A 6000-nucleotide genomic window follows, 5' to 3' on the forward strand; every position below is an offset into this window, starting at 1 on the left:
CATGGAATCCCAAAAGTACAAAAGTTAACATTCCAAATTCCACTAAGGTAAAACATCCAAAATTTCCTAGGCTTAGCACCTGGCACAGCCCGGTGGCTGGAGCCATAGGTTGACCTGGACCCACAATCCCTTGATCAAACAACCTGCTCCCCAACATCCCCTTCTGCATCTGCCTTTTCTGCTGAAACATCCGAATCCACCTACTTTTCCACCTCTTCTTCCACCTGCTTTTCCACTTCCGATTCCACTCCTCCTGCTACAATCCGATCTGGTCCCAAAACATCACTGCTCAGCTCCGCCGTCCACTTACTCAGACCCCCTGCATTCACTTCAATCTCCTCCATCTTTGCCACTAATTTCTCATTCTCCATCTTCAATGCCTCATTCTCCCTCCTAATGCTCTCCTTTCTAGCTAGCTGAAACCAATTCTTGAATCGGTCCGTCGACACCTCCATGTGCTCCCTCCAATGCCTAGTTGCCTTATTCCACATCTCTTGTGTATATTCCAGCACTTCCTGCTTCAAGATATCCGCATCCAAATCAGCAACCACCCTGGTTCTGCAATGCTGCCTTCTCCATCTCCAGCAATGGAGTTAACCTATTAATCCGAAAAACATTCTCAGTGGTCAAATCAGCCACCTTATCCCCCAGTTCTTTAAATTGCTCATCCACTGCAGTCTTCAATCCATCCGCCCACCTAGTAAACCTCAACTACACTCAAAACTTCAACATTTCTTTCCATAGCCTCAACTGTAATCCTCTTAACCTCCTCCTGCAATATTTCCTTATCCGACCTCTCTTGAAACAACTGCATTCTGACTTTCTGCATTTCCCATTATGGAATAGCACTACACTTATGTTCCATCTTCTCAGCTTCCATCACCCTAAGCGCCACATCTTGATTCTACAGGAACTCATTCAATTGAGTCAAACTGTTAGCTGCCTCTTCCACAGAAAAAATTCCCCTGTTCTCATAACTGTCACTGCTACCTGCTTTAACTTTCAAACTTTCCAGAGCAGTCTTCTCCGCAGCTCCACCCATTCCTTTCATAAACAGCGTTACCTTCTTGCCTTTGGACTCCGACTTCTTTGATTCTGATTCCATTGTGAAATTGTTCAGCTTTGACTCTGACTCCTCCAAACCCTTCCAACAGACTTTAAAAGGTGATTTAACTTTTTCCACTGTTGGAGAGCCCAAAAAAAACTTCCTTCTCTTACTTCCACATACTATTCCCTCTTCTTTTGCCATATCTGCCCACTGGTGTCTTCAAACATGTTGCTACTGTCGAAACCTTTAGAACATGCTCAAAAATTGCAGCCGAATAAGGTGCTACTCTGCCCACTGCAGGTGTCCGACGCAGGTCTCTCTTTCCAATAAGCTGCATCCGATCATATAAAACCAATGCCCAATCAACTTTAATGCCTCTCTTAGCCTGAAACAATGGTGCAAAAGCCTCCTTAGACATGTAGGCAGTCTTCTGCAGGATGCACACCTTTTCCAAATACCAAAACAAATTTGAGGCTCTGATTCCACCCGCATTCTTCACCATATAGTATGCCTTCATCCCAACCGGATTTCCAAATTCCCCCTTCATCTGGGAGTCAGTCAACTTCCTCGTCTTAGCCGGCACAGTTAGACAGGGAACTTTGAAGACTTTAGACACCAACTTTGGTGTCAAGCGAACTCCGCTATAATCATTCCATCACTCTCCTTAATCATATTCCACTGCTGCTCAGCGAACTCATTCTCTGTCCATGTATCCCAAGGTAGACATGCAAACTCATAAAGGCCTATGCGCTTAAGCCATACCTGGGGTTTCTGCCTCATTTGAGTCAACCGTTGCCACCACCATCTCCACACTACCCTGATCACTCAGAGACTCAGCCTCATCACTCTCCACCTTGATGTGCTCTTCCTGTTGCCGCGCCTTGAACAACTCCTCCATCGCCATCGTCATCGACCTGGTGTTCGGCATCGCTTCTGACGCATCATCTTGCATACCCACCATCAGCTTTCCCTTAATGTTCTCAGAAAACATTTCGCCCTTCTTCCCCGACTTAACAGTCAACTGAACTGCGACGTTCACACACTTGGATGTGATCCCCAACTCCTCTCACCACCTTACTCTTATGATGATGAATTTTCTCCTCGATTCGGGCACCCACTTATGAGTACCTCTGTACCCTTTTGCCCAATTCCATTCCTCCGACTTTCCTCTTTCCGGACTTCAAATCCGACAGTCCGAATTCCAACTTCCAGCCCGCAATCCGAATTTCGAATTCCAGATTCCTTTACAGGTTTTGAATTGCTAGAACAAATTGCCAATTCTACCTCTTAATATTCCACTGCAACCCCCAAAACACTAACTGTTAACAATTTACTGCCAATATCCTCAGCCTTATTGACCATCCACTTGGGAACCTCAGACACCTTTCCATAAAATTTCTTCAATCTGAATCCATTCACAGGTTTCAAAATCTTTGTTCCGAAGACATCTTTCAGAAAAAATGTTCCTTGGACTTGTTCTGATTCAATCTGATAAGGTCCCAAATATCTCAGCTTCAACTTACCCGGATGTGGTCCCAATTTAGAATTATATAACATCACCCAATCCCCTTTCTGAAAAATTTTGAATCTCACCTGCCTAGACATCCATGCTTGTCTCCTCTTCTGCCCAACTTCCACCAAATAGGCACTCTGAATTCTATCCTCTTTCAATTTAAGCAGCTCCTTCTATTTATGAGAAATTGATTCCTCCGGACTTAACTTATGCTGAACTGACAACCTCAAGCTTGGAATTACATATTCCATTGGCACCACAGCTTCAATCCGAATACCAAATTGAAAGGTGTCATTCCAGTCGCCACCTTAAAAGCCGTCCGAAAAGCCCATATTGCTGAATCCAGCTTGTCATCCCAATTTGATTTGTTTTCTAACACAATCTTCTTAAAAATTCTTACCAGCACTTTATTAGAGCTTTCTGCCTGCCCATTTGCTTGCGGATGATATGGAGTAGATTTCTTATGCAAAATCATATGTCTGGATGTCAACTCCTGAATCACAGAATTCAAAAAGTGTGTTCCCTGATCCGACACCAACTCAATAGGACATCCAAATATTGTCATAATGTTTTTATATAAAAACCGTGCCACACTTGCTGCTTTATTATCTCTCAAAGTCACCGCTTCCACCCATTTGGTATCATAATCTGTTGCAACAAGAGTATATCTGGAACCCGTCCTCTTTGCCCGTGGTTTTATTGGGCCTAAAAAATCCATTCCCCACTTCTGAAATGGTTCTAATGGTAAGACTGGATGATCCTGCTTCCTATCCCCTTGTGTAGGCTGCCCCACCTTCTGACATTGAACACATTCCTTGGCAAAACTATGTGCATCCTTCAATAAAAAAGGCCACCAAAGTCCAGCTTGTAAAATTTTCCGACCTGTAATTTCCCATTAGAAATTTCCTCCAGTTGATCCCCAATGTGCCTACTGCAACACTGCTTTCTGCTCTTCATCCGGAACACATCGTCGTATAATATTCTGATGTGCTCCTCTTCTATATAATGCTCCAGCTATAATCAGAAATGGTATGCTCCTCAATGCAAACTTCTTCGTTTGATCTAAAGACATTGTCAAAGATAAAACTCCATCTGTCAGAAACTGAACCATCTGATCATACCAATTATCAAAAAACTGTCCTTCCACACGCAACAAATCCGCATCAGGCAATTTATCCGATACTCCTGGTAATTCCTAATTATGTTCTAATCTGCTGAGGTAACCCGCCACTGCATGCTGAGTTCCTGGAGTATGAACAACTATGTAATCAAATTCTTGCAACATGAGCATCCACCTTGCTAATCTTCCTTCCAGTTTTGGCTTCTTTACCAGAAACAATAAAGCCTGATGATCCACATGAAAATCCACTGTATTCGCTAACAGATAATGTCGAAATTTTCCCAAAGCAAAAATCATTCCCAAAGCTTTCCTTTCCGTAGCTGTGTAATTCTTCTCCGGTGCTCTCAACATTCTACTAGCATAATAAACCGGTCTAAACCATCCCTTAATCTTCTCCTGCATTAAAATAGCTCCTACTACCATGTCGGAAGCATCAACATATACATGAAATGGAAATTCCCAATTTGGTGGTTGAAGTATAGGTGAAACTAACAACATCTTTTTGATAATCTGAAAGGCCTTTTCTTGAGCTTCTCCCCAAACAAATTCCACTTCCTTCTTGGTCAAATGACTAAATGGTGCGCTCACATCCTCCAAATACCGTAAATACCTACCATGCCATTTGATCTGTCCAACAAACCGCATCACTGCCTTCAAATTTTTGGGAGCTACAACTTTCTGAATTGCACTAATCTTGTCCCCATCAATCGACATTCCTTCTTGAGAGATGATATGTCCCAACAATTTTCCCTTCTGTACTGCTATTGCACACTTCTGGGGATTAAGTGACATCCGAAACATCCTACATCTTTCAAAACACTTCCTCAAATATTCCAGATGCCTGACTTTTTTCCCAAAAACTGAAAAATCATCCATAAAAATCCTCATAAAATCTATCAAATGTGGCTCAAAGGTTTTAAAAGCTGCCTTCGAAAACGATGGTGGTCGATTCTTCAATCCAAATCTCATCACTGTATATGCAAAAGCTCCCCATTCTGTGATAAAAGCAGTTTTTTCAATATCCTCCTCAGCCATTGGTATTTGATTGTACCCTGAAAATCCATCAAGAAAAGTGTACATCTCATGTCCCGCTACATCATCCATAACTAAATCAATAAAAGGCAATGGAAATGGATCTGCAACTGTTGCTGCATTCAATTTTCTGTAATCCACACAAACCCTTAACTTTCCCGACTTCTTGGGTACCACTACAATTGATGACAACCATTCCGCCCGATCCACTGGCATTATGAATCCTGCATTCAACAATTTGTCCAATTCCTCTTTCACCTACTTGGCATGATTTGGATTCATCCTATATCTTTGTTGAATCACTAGAACAACATCCGTTTTCAAATTTATATGATGCTTGTACACTTGAGGATCCATGTCTTTCAAATCAAAATAATCCCATGCAAAGACATCAATATAGTCCAACAGTAATTCCTTCAAGTCCTTCTTGAATCCATCTTCCAAATGAACACTAACTCTTACCATCTTTGGATGATTCTCCGTCCCCAAATTTAGATCCTGTAAATCATCCTCCTTAACTCGAGAAACTTTCTTTATCATCTTATCATACAGAGCCTACGCTCTCTGAATTGCCTCCTTTGGATCCAATTCCGAATGCTCCATCACAGTTTCCTCTTGGATTTTCTTCTCTTCTAAATTTTGCTGTTCCACACCATTTGTATTCCCCTGCAACTGATCAATTCCCAAACTGTTCTCTTTCTTTGCATATTTGTCAATGATCCGCTCCACATCTACCTCAAATACCGGAACAATTGTTAGATTTGCTGCTAGGAAATATGCTTCTTCATCATCCTCCAATCCTTCAGACATGTTAATTGCTTGTGCCAACATTGGCTTCGTCTCTTCTGACAATTCCTTCTTCGGTCCCATCGGTAACGTAACTTTCCTCCTTCCTTTCTTAACCGTCACCTCATTTTTTTCCCAATCCTGTTTTAGATTAGCCGTGTGAAACCATGGCCTCCCCACTGATGCGACTCTCGACACATATTGCATGCAAAATCATGAGCGCCCTTTAATGGTCCTATATTGAGATCAATATTTAGATACATTATAACTTATAACACAAGCTGCACAAAACATTACATACATGCTACATACATATAAAACACCCCCCCCCCCCCCCCCCCCCCCCCCCCCCCCCCCCCCCCCCCCCCCCCAACACACACACACACACACACACACACACACACACACACACACACACACAGATGATGAACTTTTCCTCTAGGAGCTATCTCCAATTCACCACCAGTTAAAATGTTAACTCCGCTTCAATACAGACGACGT

The sequence above is a fragment of the Adiantum capillus-veneris genome, chromosome 23, assembly GCF_014529385.1.
Source record: "Adiantum capillus-veneris isolate H3 chromosome 23, ASM1452938v2, whole genome shotgun sequence".
NCBI classification, from domain to species: Eukaryota; Viridiplantae; Streptophyta; class Polypodiopsida; order Polypodiales; family Pteridaceae; genus Adiantum; species Adiantum capillus-veneris.